Here is a 22,634-nt window from a genome sequence, read left to right as displayed (position 1 = left end):
AGTTAAGTGATCAATCAAAATTTATTCATACGCGATTCATTTGGCTCGAGGCGTACGTTCGCCTGGGGAGCACAAGGTAACATTTCGGATTGCAATAAGTGATTTTCATTAGCTTAACTGCTCATACTCTGAAATAAAAGCATAATTAGAACAGCCACTCTGGGATCAATCATGCCTATTTTAACGACCTTCCAGCTGGAAATGGAACGTTACGATGGATGGTGTTTGCTGGAATTTGATAAATCAGTACGGTGTTAAGTACTGGTGGGATTCGTTGATTTAATTGAAACTGGTGAAAGGTAGCTCGAGATGGGCAGCATTATGTGATGAAATTTGTATTTGCCTTATGTGAAAGTAACAAGTACTGTTAGTATCTTCTTGTTAGTATTACAATTTCATATCGAAAAATGAAGTATTAATCAAAGCAGATATGCGCAGTATATACATTAACAAAGAATTACAAGGAAATATAGAACTGATACATTATATTCTATACCTTATGAACCAAGGCCGCACGTGTAGATCCAACAACGGCGTCAAGCGAGCTCGTTCACTTCAAGCTTGCAAACAACGTACACATGCACACAAAGCATTTTTTTTAGAAAACCACACGTGTTCAAAGCCATGCGAGTAGAAAAGACAAACTTATGCTTTGTTGCACTCCTAAAATCCGTCCATCAGTCTAACAAACAAAAGCCGAAGCAATTGTACCTTGGGACAGATCGTCGTTGTCTCGCTAAAGAACGATTGCTCGGGTACCTTCGCCGCCGGACTAGAGGCAACAGGTGTTTGCCACGTTGGGCACCAAGCAACGTTCTGGTAAACGGCAAGAAGCTTATCTCGGTCACATACCAATCCGTGTGGATGTTCACGCGGTACAAAACCAACGCGCGCCCGACGGTGGCGCATGTTGCGGTGCTGGCGCTTTGCGTCGGTGGACTAGCCACCAACCATTGCTGTCCGGGCTGGGGGGCGATGTTTACGGTTTTAGTCACGGAACACGTCTCGGGCAATCGGTTTATCGGGCGATCGGGCCGGCGTGTGCAGTTTGTGAGAAAACAGGTGTTTTTGCCACCTCACCAGGTTGGCAGGTCGGCTCGAAACAGTGCCGAACCCGGGCTGGACATGGATATGGACATATCAGAAGGAAATGACGCTCCGTGATTGCGGCACGTGTCGCTTCTCCGGAACGGGCAATTGAGGGAATATTTTCTTGTGTTTTGTTACTGTGCCACCTATCACACGGTGCATGTGTGGCTCGCTTTCTGTTAGAAAACATTTACGTTGGAATAAAAAAAGGCTTTTCTTACCACTTCAACATTTATAAGAGAAGCAGAAAAACATATTGTTTCTGAGTTGCTTGTGTAGTTTTTGGTTTTAAACATTGTGATTAGTTTTCAAATCACAAACACGTGTGGATTGCGATTGAACATTAAATAATGCCGAAGTAATACTACACGGTAATGCTGCCATGTGTCATTAAAACTGGATGTTTTACCATAAACAAAGTGAAAATCTTTCATTCATCTCTTTACAATCACAAGATATTGCGCATAATCGAACAAACTAACGCCTGGTCGTACACTCTATCGAATAGTAAACATAAAAGTTAAATATATTAGATATATTTGTATGCGTTGTATTTGTATTCGCCACAGCATGCATTCATAATTTTATTTTAATCAAATAATTATATTACAGTTATAATTACTAACAAACAATGTTGAGAAAATGTGTGCTCGTGGCACAGAGGTGACAAACCAGACGCTTTCGATGACGACCCGTGTAGAGATAGTTTTAATATACGCTGAGTAATCTTTTTTTTTTTTTCATTTAGGAGGAACAGTCGAAAAAGGCAGTATTGCTATGTAATCTTAAAAATAACGAAACAAATTCAGATTGTAATTACAATTACTTCTTAACCAAATATTCCAATTAAAAATAATAAATATCAATAATGCTGTTTTTCTATCATTACCTTTCCTAAAGAAAAAACGTGACCAAAGTTATTTAAAATGGGCAACCAATAACACATTAAGCCTGCGTTTGTCCTTATTACTAAACTAAACAAAATTCTTAAAATGGTTCTCACCATGTTGAGACACTTTTCATAGCAAAATTGCGTGTTCCTGCGTTTCCTGTTTAAATTATAGTATCGTTCGTGATACATTACAAAAAAAAAGATCCTAGCATTCTGCTCCAATGCCCACCGGAGGTCGATAATAAGAATGACGAGTTAAGAGAAGCACATCGCAGAGAACACAAGGTACCCTAACTACGAGTTTTCTCCGTACAAAAACTCTAATCATAGATACTGACCACGGTCTACCGCCCCATCATCATCATCATCATCATCAACATCAGAAGTACCAGCAGCAGTTCTCTTCATGTTTAAAGACTTTTACACTATAGCTTTGACAACGCTACCGAGTTAGAGGGAAAACTAAATCCGTTCATTCGCCGGTAGACGGAATGAATCAATGGGTATGAAACTCCCCCAACATCGCGTATGGAAGGGAAACACGCACAATTCAAGCATACCGTTGAGTGTAGTGCGTATGGAGATAATTGAAATTGGTTTGAAATTAAGTGGCAACTGTGTTGGCAACACGCGCACCATTCCAGCACGCTCCGAAGGTATTGGGTGTGTTGCTTCGGATTGCATATTTCCGAATCCAAGCGTCCTTCACGATTTGTTCTTACGACGAGAGAGAAAAAAAATCACAACCAAGAAAAGGAGAAGCTAGATAGCCATTTGCAATGTGTGGAAGTAGGCATGGTTCGCCTGCACGCTAGCTGTTGTCTGGTACTGTTGAATGATTACTGAGAGCACCTGGAGTAGACTCTTTGCAGGAGAAAAGACCAGCTAGAAAGGAAAGGTGAAGGCAAACTAACCTCAATGAATGGCGTAACGAGGATCCATCTTCATCGTTCCCCGTCCGACGAGTTCTTGTACGCATTTTGTGTTTCATCCACTTTTAAGAAATCTAACCGTAATTCTTAATGATGGTTCAATAACGGGAGAAGTTCCTGTTTGGATAGACCCCATGGAGTACGGCCGATCGCCGAAGAATGGACAGGTGAAAGAAGTGGGTTGTTTCGCTTTTGTCTCTATACGTGATTCTGTTTTTGTTTTTTTTTCTTTGGTTCATTGCATTCATTCGAGCTGATGTTGATGCTTTTGCCTACCAAGACCGGCACCGGCCATCTTCCATCGCTGTGATTATCATCGATACTTGTAGCGGTATTATTGATTTCATTTACATGAGCTAACAACATCCTGTCATTAATGCTGGTAGAGTTGATTGTGCCCAATAACGATATCAAGTATTATCTTCGTTGAAACACGTGTAGTCAACAATTAGAAAAACGATTTTTGGTGAGATGAAGCATTCCAATAACATGGAGGAAAGCTTAGTTTCCTTTATGCAAAGAAAGTCTTTGTCGATAAACAAGAGAAGGTCATAATTAAACATGTCTGCTTAAAATATTATTGCATATGCGTTGCTATAAAATCTGAAAGCACCTATATCATGAGAAGAATTTATATCATATAAGTTTAAGCTCTCAAATCCTAATGTACAGTTAAGTATACTTGTACTGCTTTGGGATAACACTGTCCCAATAACGGTGTCCACTCATAGTAAATACATTTTATTGTGCCCTGCAAACACTCATATACAAAGAAACATGCTTTTTCGCTTTGCTGAGGGGATATGCATGTGTACTTGTTAGATATAAACACAACCTATTAGCTCAACACTATTACAGGCCGGTGGGATTTCTCACGATCGAATTTTATGAAGGTCGCTTCGCGCCCCTTGCGGATCTAACTTCTTCTGCCTTCGTCCACAACGAATCGTTACACTGCACATAATTCGTGCACAATCACAAGGCGCGATCTGCCTTCCCGCACACGCTCGCCGCACACAACCTACCAGCGGGACAAGTGTATGCTAATTTATTGGTCACCTTATGGATCGCGATGTTGTTCCAACGCTCGATAGACCACCGCTGCACACTAACCCGCTAGCTCGCCGCGTGGATACATTTCTACTATTATGCCTACGGCTTGGAACAGAGAACAGGTTGTCCCCCCACTGATGCTTTTTGTGAGTGCATTCATACTATGAATTGTAAGTAAGTACAACGACAGGTTTCGAGCAAAAACTAAATTTTGGGTAGATGGAGCCATAGTTAAGATAGCAACAGTTACGGGAATATTGAAATAGTTTAATTGATTTTACTATTTCAATATTCCCGTAACTGTTGCTTTCTTAACGATGGCTCCATCTACCCAAAATTTAGTTTTTGCTCGAAACCCGTCGTTGTACTATACTTACTTACAATTCGTAGTATGATGTATTTTTTATTTAGTAGCATCTGTGTCTGTTTTCCCGAAATCGTTCAACGATATGGAATGGAAAATGTAACTCTGTATTGACTGTAGGCTTGTCCCCATCGATAAGTGTGTTTGGAGACACGATCGACACTAAAGAAAGACGAAGAAAAAATATATTGGCACACATTGAAAGGTTTCAACAATCAACTGAAAGAGCGCGAAGGGGTTGGAGCTCAGATGGTAAATACAAATGTGCTATCTAGTAATGGATTGATTGTATATCGATCAAATTATGTACAATCGCCTGTGTAGCAGCAGCTGCTTGTTAAAATGTGGTAGATTTACGCAATTCGTTTGTATTCTCTCTCTCTCTCTCTCTCTCTCTCTTTCACTCTCTCTGCCTCTCTCTTTTTTTCTCTCTCTCTATCTTTCTCTCTCTCTCTCTCTCTCTCTCTCTCTTTCCCTCCCTCTGCCTCTCTCTTTTTCTCTCTCTCTCTATCTTTCTCTATCTCTCTCTTTATCTTTCTCTCCCTTTCTCTCTTTTGATTTTTTTCATTATTTCTAGTCCTATGCTACTATTATCGTACAATAATCAGCTTTTGGAAAACCGATTACGACCTTCTTCAGCTTCAACGAATCCAACGGATGTTTTAAAAAAAATGCTTAATAGTTTGCTCAACAGCACCAGAAGTAAGCAAAAGATACATACAAATAAGAGACAATATACGAGCACACAACCAACGTACAGTCGCCATGGCACGAGTAACAACAAAGCTTACAATTGATAGATTCAATCTGATTCGGTTAAGACCAGTTTTCTCCATTCTTCTACCCTGTACACATCGATGGTGGCGCGATCGTAAGACAACCAACGATTAAACTATTTAGCCTGTCTCTTGCTGCACCCCTTTACGTTTAACACAAGAGATCGTGGTCGAAAGTGGGGAACAGGCAAAATCGATTCCCAAGTCCCGAGCCCCAGCATAAGACGGTAGGAAAGATGGGTTTTCGCACACCGCCACAGCTCCACCACCATCAACTAACGAAGACGGTACACATTCAGTTCGGTAGCCTTTAGGTTCCAGAACTCCCTTCAAGATTGGGCATCAGGCCATTCTGTGCATGAACAGATCAAGTGCATGGAAGCGGTCGCCATCTCCGGACTCGGTTGCATGAACGAGATGAAGCAAGCAGGATTCCATTAACGATGAAAGATGGTATCAACGTGGGTTTGCTTGCACCATCATCGGCCATGTTCAGCGTCGTGTCTGCGATGCTCAAAGAGACGCGCCCGTTATCTCGCGTCGTCGACATCGACGACCAAACTGGGACCTGGAAGCTGGTTCAAATCGATTGAAACGACAGAAGCGACAGAAGCAGGCGACGGAAATTAGTCCCGATAGGTGTCGTACGCGATCGATGACTTTTGTCAGGTATCGCTGAGCCGTCCCAGTCGGGCTTATTCGCGAGCGCTCCTTTTAAATTTTCTTCTTTGCTTTTCGTTTCAAGTTCGCTTGTCCTACCCGGTGGATATCTTAATCGTGAGCATCATGAAACGGCAAGCATAACCTTGAGATGGAACGCATGGTGGCCGGATGGCTCGATCAACAATGTTAGGGTTGAGGGTAGATTTGGAGTGCAGTTTTGCAGTTTTTATGATGATCAAAACCCTTTTTCAACACACCCTACTCGTACACGTATTCAAAACAAGCGTTTCCATTAATTTAAACACACTATGAGATTTATTTTGACATATGATACTCCAAACTTAGCATTTGAAACCATGATTGTATATTTTTTTCTTACTTTAGCATAATAAAACTGCTGCTTAAGCTTAACACTTTAAGCATTTTGCAAAAATATTGTATCTGTTAAAATACAAAACTAAGAGATATATATGGTTACATAATTTGTTCAACAAACTTTGCGGAAGTACAGACGGAAATATTCGCCAAAATTTTGCGAAAGATGCCCTTTTCAACTTAACTCTTCAGCATGTACGTCATTTCCAATTGCTACTCCCTGGTCGATGGTCGACTGTGGAGTAGAAAAGACCTCAACGAGTGTAAATACACAAACACATAAGCACCGTCAGGGCTAAAGCATATACCACTATCTGACCGTCCTCAGCGTTGCCTTCGTAAGGATGAAGAAAAAAGAAGATACAATAGAAACACTCGAAACACTGCACTAGGAAAAGAGGGCATAGAACAAAACACTCACGATGACCAGTCCACTTTGGTCATTCTCTCTCGGGCGCTTTCGGTTTTGAATTCTCAGTCGCCCTCCTCTTGGCCAGACTACTGTCCGAAACTGGCCGGAAGCAAAAAAAGAGCATAAAACAAATCCAAAACGGGGAAAGTTTCGGTGTATATATATGTGTGGGTGTGTGATGTGCGTTAGTGAGCGCAGAGAAGATTCAGGGAAGACAAAAGGAGTCGCAAAACTGCCAGACGGACTTGTACATACTATCCGAGCTACTAAGCTCACTGGCGGGCTGGGCGAACTCGAACGACTCCATCTACTTGGTTTGGTGGATGGGTTGACGCTGGCACTGGTGTTACTAAAATAAATAATTCGCCCCATTTTAATTGGAAAAAAGTCACTTGTGTATTTTTTGCGACATTTGCCGCTTTTGCTTATGGGACGTTTGCCTCCTTCTCGTAGTGGAGCGGTTTTTAGTGGAATCTGGTAAACGAGCTGTCATGAGCCATTTGCATTAGTGCGCGTACTCGCGAAGGACAAAAAATAGAAAAACAAAGAACAATTCTACTCGACTTTAAACTATACCAGCACCAGCTTGAGTACATCAACGAAATCTTAAGTTTGATGCTGCTATAATTTATTTATAGAAGTTTAGTTTTAAGCATTTTTTGCGGCAGATACAAATGTAGTTTATAAATTAAAGTTAGAGTATTATTTTAATGTTTGCTCATATAAAAAACTTTCAAAACTTAAAAAAACGGGAAGTACCAGCAACATGTTTGTTACCCTCGATGATGCTATTGAATTTGAACACTATTAATTAAAACATAATTTATAATTTCCATTACAAGCTTAACTTCTACCTGAATGTATGCATTTTCTGTCTGGTATCAAAATATATAAACCGAAAAAGGTCAAATTTTCCCATGAAAGAAATTATTTCATAACGCTAATTATAGCTGTCACCAGTGGCCTAAAAGCAGCTAGCTGTGCTGGGCGCTCGTATCGCAAAACCCAAGGCGTCACAATTCACGTTTAAATTTCGTACCATAAAACATGTAAGCCCTTCTTGACTGATAGTTGATACGGAGCGAAAATTGTACACTATTTCAGAACGTTACTTTCCGGCCCTGGTCTGATGTATGCAGCTCATGCTATGTGTATGTGTGTTTATGTGCAACGGGGGACCAAAACTAAGCGCTAACAATAACACTGATAATTGCAAACATTGACGCAATCTGCCTGCAAAACGGTTGGCCACTTTCTTCCGTCCCTGGGACGCTTTGACTAGGAGAGGGAGCAAAAGAAACTGAGGTGAGGAGGGAAATGCACAGATAAGATTATAGTTGCAACCCGCAATCCGCCACTGGCTAGGGTGAAAATATATAATCAAATTAAATGTGCCCACTAACTGACATGCCCCTTCATTTCAATTCAAGTTCTTTTTGCGAAGAATCTATAAACGGTTTTTTACATGTAACGGTTTTTACAACAGCACCAATGTTTTAGTTAACTGTACGAAACGCCGACTTGTTTTGAATAAATAATGCTTAATATCATTTAAATTTGATTAAGCATTTAGGATTCGAGCAACTTCTAAAAAGCAATAATATACATATAACTGTTTATACATTGCTTATTTCATTCAAGTCTCATTAAACTGTGCAGTCACATACTTCAAATATATTCTTTTGTTAAAATAGTGCTCATAAAAAAACGCAAAACCTATCACTAACCCCCTACAATCAGATGACACAACAAGCCACCCAGTGGAAAATACCCAAAATGACGCGGTGCACTAATAAAAACCGCTCCAAAACAGCTACGGTCACAGTGAAATCTAAGTCACGTTGCACCACCCAACGTGCGGTTCCAAAAACGAACCAAAAAGGCGGCGCTGAGCAGCACAAGCACACACACACACACACTGTCTCTCATAGTTATACCACCACGCATGGTACGAGTTGCCGTTACGACAAATAGTGCATCCACTGCAACCTGCATCTGCACCGCCACCTCAGTCGTCCACTTTAAAGCGCTCGAGCGAGTAGTGCCATATGTGTGCTTTGTTGGTTGAAGGAGTGTGCGTGCCCCTAATAAGAGTGATTCGCCTCATCAATGTAGGTTGATAAGTGCACCGAAAACAACCGAAACGAAGGCATCAACTACTCGGCTGCTCCAGTGGTTGCTGTCTAAAGGCAAGTAGTTGCTACGTTTCGCGTACTACTTGTCATATTTATGCGTTTGATAAGGATCAGTACAATAACAGACTTATTTACTGTTTCTTGATGAATAGAGAAAACTCAAACAATTGCACGAAAATTATTACCACAAAGTATTGTAATCCACCATGGCGGAATGAACGTTACTCGGGGTTTAATTATTTATTCTAAAATAAATAAAAAAACACAGTTAATAATTATTCCAATTACATCAAATTTTTCAGCATTAAAATATTCCAATACCATCGACAGCAAATATCTCGGAGCATTCGTTTGTACGCTCACTCACAAAAAACCACCGTCTCAACGACGATTCGCTTGAAATATGGTTTGAACATTCGAATTGCAACCCTCTCGCGTGTCTCTCGACTTGCTGTCCTTTTTATAGTTAAAACTGATTAGAAAACCAAATAAATTCGCAACCCCATATACACGCATACACACACACAGATATATATACATACAAATATACCTCGTCCAACAGTGCCCCCAGGCAGTCGACAAATGTATTCGGTCTTCGTCACACGTCCAATATGCAATTTAGAAGAGGGAGAGAGTCACTCATGGTGTAGTGTATATGACTTAAAAACGTACTGGCTCACAGGTTTTTTTGCGTATCAATTGTGCAACGTTAAAACTTGCTGAAACAATTAAATTCCTTTCAATAATGAATATTCTACACGAATTTCTCGTACCGATTTTGAAAGCAATGCGTCTCGCTCTAGCTTAGTATTCGTTTTTTTTTGCTAGCTGTGAATGCATCAAACAGGATGACCTTCACTTGAAACAAGCTTCCTCTCATTTTTTTCTCAAAACCCCCCTGTAAACCTCAGCGATCCAAACGATCGGTCATATCAGTGAAACAAGTAAAGTATTCTGAATTCTATTTTTTAGCGATTTGGTTATGTTGATAGTTTTAGATGTTACGATAAAAATTATATACAAATAGATTCAATAAACACATAACTTTCATACGTAATGTACCGTTGATCATATGAAAATTTACATGATGTTACATTAATGAATTTACAAAACCAAAATTACTTTGTATTTAAATTTTACATACATAAATGTTTGTTTAGTTATTTTATATATATTCTGCCTCTTGCCTCTTCCGTCTAAGGTTCAATTGTAGTAACGTGATTGCTACTGAATGTAGATCCAACAACCGACTGGAAATATAATTAACATTCAAGGTACAAATCTCACGTGTACACAGCACCTTTTCATTTGATTGGCAACCAAAAAAAGAACAAACAAACAAACAAAAAATACACCTAAACCTCTAACTTCCAGCGAAAGCATATACACATATACACAAACACGCACAGGCATACGTACACTAAACAACAAAAAACAATTCTGAGCTGCAAAATAATCTGCAACTGCAAACGACTGGGAAGCCTTCACACCCGCTCTGATCAACGAAGCAAATTAAATTTTAGCTCCAGTATTCGGTGCACCGCCATCACCAGCCGCCCGAGAAAACATGCTTTGGCTTGATGATGTTGCATTTGTTCAAGCCTAATTCGTGCTTCTGGCGGCGGGTAACAGAGGAGGAGATAAACGAGGTGCTATGTGCTACGATGCACTTTTGGATGCGATGCGTATGCGGTCTGATTATTTTCTATTCTATAGATCTGCTCCTCTCTCTCTCTGTCTCTCTCTCTCTCTCTCTCTCTTTCTCTCTCTCTCTCTCTCTCTTTCTCTCTCTGCCAGTATTTCCTTTCGGCACGCGGCCGTACGAGATTAGTTGATTCTAGTTTTTATACTCGTTTCAATTACTGGCCCAATATACCCCCTGTATGATGCGCATGCCGTGCGCTGTGCATTACCCTAGCACTTCTTTTGTCTAATTCATGCATCCTAATTTTTTGCACTTTCTTTTGCATTCTATTCTATAGCTACTCGCTTTTTCGCGATGTGACTGCTACGCTTTCACCCGTTGCTTGCGATGCATTCTAAATGTGTGCATCATCCATGTGCAAGTCCATACTGACCTGCGAGCATTTGTTGGCCAGCTGGTTTACTGGTTAGCACTGTAAACCAGTCAGTTTTTATGCGTCTAAAACAAAACAAATAAAATCGAAATCACCCCTGACTGCCAGCGAACAATGCGAATCAACACGTGGGTTCGTTTTGGGGTTGCCGTTGATGTTTGGTTGTCTTTGTTCTGGAGAAGAATCGCTGCTCGTTTAGCAGAACCGCAACTTTATTCTCTGCAACTGTTCATGTTTTGATTTGCACATTTTTGCACGCGAAGTACGTGCGTGTTGCTATCAATGTAGGTATACACAGTCACTATCACTCACTTCAAAGTGCAAAGTACAACTGCGGTACAACATTTGAAAGGCAGGTGTGAAATCAATCACTAATGTACTACTCATCACATCTCAACAACGTTTAACCTATTTTTGCTTTCATTGCATAATCATTTTTCCGTCATCGTCATGAGCACTAATTATGTTAAAAAATATATATCACCGCGACAATATCGCAAATAGTAAAAATCCGGCAATAAACGATTACTTGTAGTCATAAACAATTTTAGTATCTTCATAGCAACTGCTTTTAAACGGCAAAATTCATACACAAATCATTCCCCTTGTGAAATCTATAGCAAGACGGTGGGAAGCAAAGTGCACCAGTACTGCGCGAGAACGATCATGAAGCGTTGCTAAACGATCGTACAGCGAATCGCGCTGTATTCCAGCTACCACGCATCGCTAAAAAATGGCGCAGATAATTAAATCTGTTTGCTAGCGGAAAATAACCGAACGTTTCAATCACTCATACCATGTTTTGAGAGCTTGCCGGTCTTTTGCTGGAGGGGGAAAAAGTAGCTGAATGGGAAATCCCGTAAACCCTTCAATCGATTTTATTTGTAAATATAATCAGTGTATGTAAAATGAAATAAATATTTTGGCAACCAGCAATATTTTAACCTTTCTTTTCTTGCCAAGCCAAGCCAAAAGCGTCAGTTGAATTACGTTAGCTTAAATCTCAATTGAGTTTAGTTTTGAAATAAGAACTTTACATAATGTATCTTTATTAGCACCGTCAACAAAATTACTGCTACCTGTTTTATAAGAATAAAGGTATTTATAACAAAAACAAAGAATTCACCTCACACGTGTCAATTTCTCATAAAACATTTGGATCTTTCGGTTATTCAAATCAAATAGATTCATGAAAAACACGCTTACAAACATTCCACTATTGAGTACATCGCTTCAACAATAGTGATGAAGAAGATAATTATTATTATTTTTGTTTAGGAGAAACGGTCCAAAAACGTATACGATGATTTTGATGAAGAGGTAATAGTAGTCAGTAGTAAAGTGATTTGACGATTAACGAATAGCTATTTTAATGCGCATCGATAGGAGTAAGGCTATACCTGTTCATAAAAAATTTCACTCTGTGTAACCTAAGATGTATTTTATGCAAATGTGTATATACCACCATTATTTTTATACAGTCCTACAATTCACATTTGGTCAGGTTTTAAGTAAAGCAGTTTTAGTAGTTAAACAGTTTTTAATAAATAATTTAAATATGTGATCCAATTTTAATCCATTTTGGGAAAACCAATGTATAACTTCAACTCAATCCTAATCGTACCCCATAGCAAGGTAATCAGGATAAGTCCCACCACTAACTTTACCACAGGCATTAAAAGGATGGAAATATCTATAAATAAATAATAAATATCTATAAAATTTAAATTTAATTGTAGATTTAAACACTGAAACTACAAACTCAACGTAGCACTGATGTCAAATACACGTCACATCATAAAATATTTAATTTACATGCAAACAATTTTAAAAATACCAAACCACGAAATGTTTTGATAACAATACAAAAATATACAACCCATAAATTAAAAAAAGAAACCTAGTTGATGAGCTTTGGATGGGTGAATAAAAAAAACCTGGCAATTTTTGAGGGAAGCAAATGCTCGTCATCCGAAGGAGACAAAAATTGTCACGAAGTACCGATTCTTCATCGTGAGGTGAGATTTTGTTTTCCTTCCATCTACATCTTCCCATTCCCATTATCCCACTCCCCCTCACCCTCTCTCTCTCTCTCTCTCTCTCTCTCTTTCTCTCTCTCTCTCTATCTCTTTCGTAATATAAGGTGCAAATGGGAATTTATTCAATCGATGGACAAACCTGGAGGAAACCGTGCACCCAGCGAACGACGACGACGGGTTGGTGGTGCTCGAAAACAAATTGAAAATTAAAATGCGCCACCCATAGGACCGGAACCACGTCGGTACGAAGACACCATTGCACCAGGGAAATGAGAGAAATGGAAAATTTTGCAAACGAAAGACCATTCCCTAACCATAGTTCACTCGCTGTGTACCAGCTGCATAAAGAATGAAGGAAAAAATGCACCTAAAAAAATACGCTCCAATGCCGAAAAAACACACCTTCTGATAGCGTGCTGAAAATATCATGCAGCGTCGGAAATATTCCAACGAAAAAACAAGATTACTTTCAACACTACTACTTTCGTCCCAATCCAGCACGATAGGGAACGTTTTTCATCTTTCGCCCATCTCCACAAAACGCACCACGGTACACGGTGCAAGGGAGTGCTAGAGAACGAATGAAAAAAAATCTATTCCTGAGGAGACAAAAAAAAAATCTTCGCTAGCACAATATACCACTCCCAACGGCTTTCAGTGGCGGTGTGTAGGGGATGATGGTTGGATGAAAATTTCGGGTATGCGAAAAGCAAAATTGTCCAAGACAGCGCGATGAGGAAGTCTTTGTTCTAATGGGTTTCGGTTCGGCGCTGGCCATGGATGGCTTGTTTTTTTTCTCCTGGATGAGTTTGTCTTCTTCCCCATATACTTCTATTTTGTCAAAAGTACTTCCCTCCATCGAATGAACACAAAAGAATGGAGAAAATTAACCGAACTTTGTAAAAATCGATCGATAACGCCGTCTGGAAGAGTAATGAAAAATATCGATCAGAAATATAGCAACCAGCTACTGTATGGTCGAAAAACGTTATGATTGATGTATGATTGCTAATGTGGAAGAAAACACTATTGTATCATAACAATTTCTTTACATAACCGTACTTTTTTTTTGCATCAATCGATAATTCACCGTGCAGATGCAGATTGTGTGCCAATCTCATGCCCTTAATCAGCCATACAAACCACCACCTTCTGTGCAGTAGGTATTCAACAATAATGTCAAGCAGCCGAATGCATCGCAATGTTCAGGCCGAATTTAAAATTCTCCCCTGCTTGTAGATTCGCGGCAAGATTTTTGGACCAGGCTTTGTCGTTAGTGGGGCGCCCTGTTGCGTTATCGGTCCATCGCCGCCTGTTCCAAAATGTAACTGGGACAAACAGATGCAGCTGCATGCCAGCGAGCAAGCTGTCGAAATGCAAACGAACTAAGCTCCGATGCGCAAATTTTGTCAAACGCCTTCAAACAGCTCGACGGCAGCTTTCGCAGCGTGGAAGGAAAACTGTGCACCGGAAGGATCTAACGAATTTGCCTCACACAGGTATTAAGAGACCAGACTTAACTCCCCATCGCACCTAACCATCGTGCATCTCTGCGTTACTGTTTCTTCTTTCTTCGGTGCTGAACCAATCAAACGCTCCCCCGAACTGAAGCAACCAGACAAAGTGTCCCGACGAAAAACGCTTCCTGCTAGCATTGAGGTGGCATGCAATCTGTTAGTACAGGCCGTGACACCCGTGCGCGCTGCACTGCAAGTCCCTCTCTTCGGCTTCAACGCTCCAGACATCGGGCCGTCCCAAAAGGTGTTCCAAACTCGTGTGAATTATTCAACACTTTTTGACGCTGCTCAACACCGTTCGCCAATGTCCGCATTAGCTTCGTTTGCTTCATTTTAGGCGGTGATCGGTCGGGCGACGTTTGCTGCTCGCTCTTCATCCCTCTTCCATCGCCGTACACCAGGCCAGTTGCATATGTGCATGCATTGAGCTAGCAAATACTTGCAGCACTATCGATTTTTTTTCATTCAGTTCGTGAAACACGCACACACGGAGCTGAATTATTCTAGCAAGAAACGATTTTTGTGTATGTTAAAAATAAGCGCAGGTTTTGAATTTCATTCCCGAGCCCAAAACTGGTACACAATTTAAGGCGTCAATGCTATTGGCGGTTTTGGTTGAATACGTTTCGTCGTTTGTACACACGTCTGATGATAAGCTGTAAATCATAGAATTAAAGGGTTAAAATTATATTTTCAAACAACCATCATCCATCATTCGGCTGATTTTGAACAGAACTGATAGTTTAACAATAGAAGCTCCTCTCGTGAGCCATTAATTAGCCAAATGAAGGCGTAAATAATAAAGACATTTAGTTATGCAAAGAAAGAAACATAAAAGACACTTTCGCAGCTCTACCAAACTGGTTACATTTCCTTAATTGTGTAGCAAAATTCCGATATAGATTCGGTAAACCTTACGCGTTGACTCCAATAAAAATTATTCGTTAAAATAAGTAAATGGGTCGCTACTGACTACCATCGCACGTAGCCAACACAAAGTACGCATCCATCTTCACACAACGATGGCCACCGTCCATCCTAGATTTTATTTTTATTTTTTCCACTCTTTATTTATCTCTCTCTTTCCCACTCTTTTTTACTGCTACTACTATTGCACACTATTGTCTCTGGACTTTTTATCTTGCTTTTTCTTCATCTTCTCGATCCTTATTTTCTATTCCAGCTTTTTTTTCGCCACACGTTTCAGCTGACACCTCTCTCTCTCTCTCTCTCTCTCTCTCTCTCTCTTTCTCTCTCTCTCTCTCTCTCTCTCTCGCTCTTTCTCTCTCTCTCTCTCTCTCTCTCTCTCTCTCTCTCTCTCTCTCTCTCTCTCTCTCTCTCTCTCTCTCTCGAAAGAGATTTTAGTTTGTCCCATGCAACCCCGTTGCAGGAAGTCATTTGAAACCCCCGCTGCCACCCTAACGAAGAGGTGAAGGGAAAAAGACGTGTTTTTTTTTACATCGCCCGTCCTGAAACCTTCCCCATTCTACCCTGTTCAATTTCATCCACTCTGCTATGACCACGCAGCCGAAGGCTACCGCTGAAAAAAAAAATAAGAGCAGCAAAACATCATCAGAGCCCTCCTCCGGTTGCAACGCTTTCCCGTTTCAGCTTCCTCTGGAGCTCGTTACACTGGTAACGTTTTGAGGGGAATTGAAACGAAGCTAGCGGGGCGATTGCATCAACAAAAAACAAAAAAGCCCCATCCTATGCACTGCACTCGGTACCACTCTCACAGGCCCTCAAATATGAATGTGTAGCCGCGGAAAGACACCCACGGGATGCACCACCACGAGAGGAAATTAATTCTTTCTTTCCGAGGTGTTGTTTTTGCCTTACTTTGGACTTCCTTTCTTTTTTAGTTTTTCCTGTCCACCGCGAGCTACACCCATTTTGACAGCTTCGGCTTCCTTCGCCGTCCACTGTAAGGATTTGGACTGCTTTTTTCTCCCGCTCTTAGAGAGTGTATTTTTCACATGCAAAAAAACAGTTCCAACAGTTTGTGAACTACCCAGAAAACCTCCATTCCCATTCCGGCTGAAGATCCTTAATAGCGAAAATGGAAAACAGCATTAAGGCAGACACAAAAAAAGCTGCGCTCAAGAAACGACCACCGCTGCCACCACTACCGCGAATCTTTCTGCATTACCATTTTTTCTCCCGTTTTTCTTCTGCTTTGCGCGTGGCTTTCTGCGTGACATCCAATGCCGTCAGTTCGGCGGACTCTCTACTGGCCGAATGGCTGTTACTGAGGAGATAGATAGTCCAGTGGTTAGGGGGTTAGACGATGGAAAATGAAAAGTGTGCTGCAGGGCACAAAAAAAGGACCACTCGCAAGATGAGACGAGAATTTTTAATATAATTTAAGTTCATTTTTTCTCACCCTCTTCGACCTCCCGTCTTTCCTCCACCTCACCCCCGTGCATTCCTGCGCTTGTTATCTTCCACATCCACAGAGCTAGTGCATTGCTGCATCCTTATTTTGCTGCTGTTAAGATCAAACCATCGCCTGCCGCCTGGGTTGGTTACTCCTCTGCATGCATTTTTGGGTTATTTTTCTCATTTTTTTCTTTTCTGCATATTTTCCTTCCCCTTGCTTGGCAACTCCGTGGGGATGTTTCTCATTTTCACCTTCTCGTTCCATTTCAATCATACCCTACAGCAGCGTTATTGTTTTTTTCAGTCTATCGTGATCTAGCTCATGCTTTCTTTTTTTCTTCTTTTTTACCTTTTTTATCCTCTTCCCAAGTCATTCGAACATGATTTTTATATTTGGACGTTGTTTTCGTCGTTTTTCATAATTTTAATTCCTACTCTCTGCACTTAACCGATGCAAAATTGTATTTTTACTCCTCGTCCATTTATACACTATATATACACCAGTATGCTTTCAGTTTTTGAATCGTGGGAAAAAATACTTAATATAATAAAAATTGTTTGAAATAATTGTATTTCTTACAAGCTCAAATGTGTGTATTTGATTCATGATACTACTCTAACTGTCTTAACAATTAAATTCAAACATTAAATATGACAGATCATACATACAATCAGATTTCAAAACAAAGAAGCAGAAATTTTCAAATTAAAATTTTGATTTGTGATAAAAAATAAATAAATTTAAAATATGACAAGCAAACGTAGCCTGAAACTTACTCATCCTTTGGTTAAATTTTGTTTCACACTTGAAATAGAGTATCAATTTTTCATATCTGCATAGCATCAGGATTTCAGGACAGTTTGTTAATTTGTACTTAATAGGCAACAACCTATAATAAAAAGATGCTTATACACACACCAACATAATAATTTTCTTTGCTTGACACTTGCCATGGTCATTTGAAATACAATTTTTCCTATAAAAGTAAAAGCATTCCAAATATTTATTTTGTTGAAAGTACTCGTTACACTGGCACAATAAATGTAAAATTGATAATAACGTCAACCATGCACAAAATGCACGTTGCATGCGGTGCAACCCGAGCGTATCGTTATTTTGGAATAAGAGTCATACGATGTTTGCACAAGCTAAAGTGCTTTTGTAATTCAAATTAATTTGTACATAAATTAACGTACGCGTAATTCTAACGATTAATTCGGATTTGGTGCATACTCACACTTCTATCACGAATTCACTTATTACCAATGATAAAATTAAGCTTTTCTCCAAACATAATATTCTACCATCGTTACTATTATCGGTACTGTTGATTGAACTGCGTCGGTAAAATTTGATAGCAAAACAAGCAATGGGGAACCGAGTGTAAGCACATTAGGGCACAAGTAAAACTGAGCGTGAAAAGGGGCATGCAAATTCAATTACTCCTGCCAAACCCAAACAGCTCGTGGTTTCGATTAAACCGTTTTGCTTGGACCATTAGTTCTCATAGCAGCAGTAGCAGCAGCAGCAGCAGCAGCATGGGAGGAATCGAACATGAAGCAACAAAGGACTTGTTCAAGTACAGTAAATTGAATCTCATGCGCCGTGTGTAAAATTAATCAAGTGAAAATTTGGTTATATCTTTGATACGTATTAAAAATTATTCAAATTAACTTGTAGCCATTTTTATTTCGAACTTATGCTGAAGTTCATGCAAGCGAGGTCACGTCAACTAAATGCATACGTTACGATCATGTTCTTTTTCTTCTATGCAACAACCGTAGTTGGCCTACCTTATTCACTTAAAAGGATTGGTGATTTCACTGGTTTACCAGTAGCAGGGTAGTTAGAAGTTGTTCTGTCAGCAGACTGTATCATGCGATAGGCAATTTTTTTTCCTTTAATAGTATTTTTTTAAGTAAAGTGAGATATATTTATATTACTAACTCCCAATTTTATGGAAAATCAGTTTAGTTCATCAGATCAGAAAGTTTTCAGTTAGTGTGATAGTATGAACCATTGTGTGACTAAGATTTAGATAATGATTGCATATTTTCTCAACGATACTAACGACACTTGGCGCATTACTCATGCACATGACATCGACAAAACTCGTAGATTGTTTGATAAACCGCTTACTCTAAAGTAACAGGAAGGAAAAGTTGAACGGAAAAACACAACTAACCCCATCGGGCGACCCTCAGCACGACTCGGAACAGTGCACCCCGCAAGCAGTACCACCGAACGGATCCGGTCCTGAACAGTAGGTATGAGCGTCAAACGGTGCACCAAAAAACCGGTTTAGTGCATTTTTCGAGATCAAGTGCACAGCCATCACACAGCCGTCATTTCGCTGCCTGGAACCTTCAATTGAAACCAAACCACCAACAATGCAGGGCTGCTAGCGGCATCAATCGTTAACCCGCTCGAAAATTCCCTTCGTGCGTCACTTCCCCGCTGCCGTTTGTTTCCGCTCGTTTCCACCACAGACCACGACCAAATAACGAGCGATCGACTAATTGCCATCAACTCGAAAAACTAGTCCCTTCCATGCCCGCCCGCTCTCGCTAATTTACTATCTAGCTTCCCTCTCTATCATCACCTCTGCCTACTGCCTGCCTCGTCGTTGTATGACTCTGGAAAGTTCCTAAAAATCCTCCATTCCCCGCACTCCCAACGGCAAGTAACAAAGCAGTTTCGGAGCTTTCGTCTAGTGGGCCAATGATAATCCAAACGCTCCAAGCACATAAGCGTGTGTGTCCTTCCTTGTCCCAACTCACCCATCCCGCCCGTCGCGTGTATTCAACCATTCCCATACCCTTCGAAGCCGCTCGCCGAACCTTATGACCCATCTGACATGCCCTGAATCTAGCCCTGAAGCACCACCCCCCCCCCCCCCCACACATAACGTACTGACGATCGCACAACTGCAGTTAGGGGAGTACGTGTGTGTGCATGTGCGCGGATGTGTTTTATATGATAGGAATATGGAAAGAAAAATAACAACTCTAATGTTTGATTTTTGATAACAAACGAACCGAACGATCCAGACGTACGAAGAAACGAAGCCGTTTGCCTGTGTTGCCAGCACGAGCCTCAAACTCTAGGAGGTCAGTCTGGGTGGGGCTTCAAAAAATAAAAACGATGAGGTTTTGTCCACCATGTAAAAGGTTTGGAAAATTATTTTTCCCCTCCCCTTTCGCCACTGTCCAGTAGTTGGAAGTGGTGGCGCTGTCGCTACCGTTGTTAGTTTGTCCCAAATAGGATAACGGTCATGAAATGATTGTGTGCAGCAACGGGTGGCTAGCTGTCTGTGCAGCCCCGATGAGAGGATCTGCAAAATCAACAAAGAAAACGGAATAACAACATGTCGACGTATCAAAATGATACCGACACAAAACAACTACAAAACCGTGAACATTCAATGTGTGTGAGTTTGGCTGTGCGCTGAGTTAGAGCGGACGTTCTGGAAAACTATTTTTACAGCGTCAGTCTAGCTACGGGTGTTTCGAATTTTCATCAAATGTCCCGCTGAAAACAGGTCGCCATATTTGTGTGTAACAATCGATGTTCATTTTTGTTCGATTTTCTGTCTTTTTCTTCTTGTTGTGGCTGTTTCAGTCATTCAGTAGGTGGACCATTTGCATGACACATTGGTCGAGAGTAAAAGGAGCATTTCAAACTAACATGCATGAAATAGGACTGCAGTAAACAGCGTCACAGAGGAAGCAGCAAAGGAGTATGATTGTAGAAGCGGATAAGGAAGGCGCGCAACACTACTACCGCTAAATGGACTCACACACATCGTACAACCGGTTCGAGTTTTTTTCTCTCTCTACTTTTCCCTTCATGCTTTCGTTTTTGTTTCGTCGCTACATATCGCAGCCATCACGCGGGTTGCACCGTCCAAGGTCTATCTTTGCCCAAGGCCTGCTTGTAGAGAGCGTGAATGACAGTGAAATAAAGCTCCACGTGGACGATGCGCGAACGGGTCGAGACTCAGTTACGAATAACACGAATCAAAATAAATACATCAAATAAGTTACCTAGAAATTGTTGAGATATTTTATTTTTTGTGAATACGTAATGCACTAATCAATCTCGAATATTACAAACCCAATTAATGAAGTGTAAAAGTATTGATTCAAAGAACCACAAAAGAAGACACCAAGAGCTAAACCACATGCAAATATGTAACATTTCAATTTCCTCTCATTCCATTAATCAATGTTCGTATTGACTCTGAGAGTTCTACTCAATAAAAGCGCCAATGCGTGCAAAGCCGAACAGGTTCGATTCCCATTCGGCAAGGTCCCCCGAAAAACATGTCCAGTGAGCCTCGAAGAAGAATCACTTTTTCAGTTGACTTTGTTTCAAAAGTTTCCCACGAGTTTAACTGTTTATTAGCTTTATAAGCATGTCATGATTGTGTAATTTACGTTCGCCCTCTTCCCAGCTCAACGCCATTAGATCTCCCAAAATAAAAAAAACTACTACAATGACGAGCATCGTCTAATCACCGTCGTGATCGTCATCGTTCGCTTTCGTTTCCACCATCATCGCGCACGAAGAAGCAGGACGGCAGTGTTATTAGATTTTTTCCAGCTCCCTTGTGCCCTCCATTCAAATTCGGCCAGCAAAACCGTTCTCAGCTCCACCGGTGGTGCGTTGCTATTTGACGTGCTTATAGCATCTAGCGGTGGCTGTGTGCGTCGTTGCGTGTGCGTTCAAGTAGAACTGAGCCATCATAGCCTTTAGCCGGCGAACACTGTTGGCGGCGAAGGTGATGCCGCCGTGCGTTGGTTGGTTGGGCGCATTTAAACTTTTTTTATTTGGCAGCTAGCCCGTTAGCCACGCCCCACGAAACTAACCTAACGATGGACCTCTTTTTCAGCGATAAAGTACCCCCTTTCATTTCAGACTCTCTACTATCGCTAACCAATACGCCGCACACGATCGACCCAGGTGACTAAGTTTTGTTTTTTGTTGTTCTTTTTTTTGACTAAAGCTTAAGTCTTTTGTAGCTCCATAAAATGCGTACCTTAATAACCGGCAGTTTCAAATCCTAGCAACGGAACAAATCACTTAATCTATGTGTTACAATTTAAACTACTCACTTTAATACCGCAGGCAAAATTCGCTCGGTGACTTACTTCGGCAACGAAATGTCGAAGGTCATGGATGGGTCCGGCATGGACAGCATTTCCTGCGTACCCCCAAGCCGCTGCACCTGCACACGGTCACCTGTTCCGATGCTAAAGATCACCGGTAAATGCCACTGGGAGCGTGCTGGCAGCCTGCTGTTTGTCTAGTTTCTTCTTCCACTGCAAGCCGTGAGGTCCATGGGTGTAAGCGTTTCCCCTTTTCTTTCCAATCGAGTGTGGCGCGTCTTATGCAATAGAAGCTATACTAACACCGCGGCACTGCACCACACTATTGCACTAACACACAGCTCGGGGCGGCCCAACAGTGCACTGCATCACTGGGCCGTTCGCGAACGTGCACGCCTTGGGCTCCTTCGAAAATGGGTAACGTTCAGCGTGGACAGCGTCGTACGCGCCCGCCGCCATTGGCGCCATTGGGCCGAGGTCAAGGGAGCGCAATATTTGCCACTGCACCAACACACGCACTACTTCACACATACACACTTTAAAGTGAACTAGGCAAACCGTGGGCAAAGGCACCGAAATAATTTGCTTTATTGCTCCTCCCGAAACATCCAGCAGTGTGTATAAATTGCTGTAAGTAATTAGACGAGCTAAGAAGTTATAATTATATCAAATGCACGCATACTTTATTCTAGAATATTTTTTCCATAAGAAACATTACTGTTGCTCACTCTCGTCAAAGAGATCCACACTTTTTTATATGCTCGTTTGCTCGTTGCTTGATCTCAATTTTTTTACCAACCCATACCAGTAGCTGATCA

The 22,634-nt window shown here is 41.0% G+C and overlaps 1 protein-coding gene and 1 long non-coding RNA gene across 7 annotated transcripts in view; one reads left to right on the top strand and one right to left on the bottom strand.

Annotated features, from left to right (window-relative positions):
* Positions 1 to 22,434, bottom strand: part of LOC120907331 (mushroom body large-type Kenyon cell-specific protein 1-like) — a 112,817-nt gene extending 90,383 nt beyond the window's left edge. For 4 of the 5 annotated variants that reach the window (XR_005740513.1, XM_040319061.1, XM_040319064.1 and 1 more), the window contains exon 1: positions 21,823 to 22,434. The gene's annotated coding sequence lies outside the window, so the exon portion shown is untranslated. The remainder of the gene's footprint in view (positions 1 to 21,822) is intronic. The other variant, XM_040319063.1, reaches the window with a different exon arrangement.
* LOC120907454 lies at positions 8,576 to 15,251 on the top strand. 2 transcript variants are annotated; one of them, XR_005740584.1, is made up of 4 exons: positions 8,576 to 8,667; positions 12,509 to 12,787; positions 12,913 to 13,967; positions 14,048 to 15,251. It is a non-coding gene; the product is annotated as an uncharacterized LOC120907454 (long non-coding RNA). The 2 variants fall into 2 exon arrangements; XR_005740578.1 differs by having other exon boundaries at positions 12,913 to 15,251.
* Positions 22,435 to 22,634: the final 200 nt, after the last annotated feature.

The sequence above is a fragment of the Anopheles arabiensis genome, chromosome 2 (genome assembly GCF_016920715.1).
Source record: "Anopheles arabiensis isolate DONGOLA chromosome 2, AaraD3, whole genome shotgun sequence".
In the NCBI taxonomy this organism is placed as follows: Eukaryota; Metazoa; Arthropoda; class Insecta; order Diptera; family Culicidae; genus Anopheles; species Anopheles arabiensis.
This window is presented reverse-complemented; position numbering and strand designations above follow the sequence as displayed.